This window comes from Penaeus monodon, chromosome 27, assembly GCF_015228065.2.
Source record: "Penaeus monodon isolate SGIC_2016 chromosome 27, NSTDA_Pmon_1, whole genome shotgun sequence".
Taxonomy (NCBI): domain Eukaryota; kingdom Metazoa; phylum Arthropoda; class Malacostraca; order Decapoda; family Penaeidae; genus Penaeus; species Penaeus monodon.
This window is the reverse complement of record NC_051412.1, coordinates 23277455-23277776: the sequence shown is the minus strand read 5'-3', so window position 1 is coordinate 23277776 and position 322 is coordinate 23277455.

Here is a 322-nt window from a genome sequence, read left to right as displayed (position 1 = left end):
CTCTTTCTCTCTATTCCTCGTGTCTCTATTTCTCTTTTTTTCATCTTTTAATTTCCCCTTCCTAGTTCCCCCTTTCATTTACATCGAACCAAATTGAATCTCGTCTTGACAAAGAATTCAAATTACAAGGCAATAAAGACTAATGTATATCCAACTGTGATACTCTTCCGATACCTTTCTGGTGTTCCTCATTCCTCTTTTAATTCCATCGTTTGAGTGAGTGTGCAAAAGAAGACAAAATATGCAGGTGTAAATACCAGGGAATGCACGCAGACACACGCATGAAGTATTTCTTTTATAAATTCATTGGGGGGCATGACTT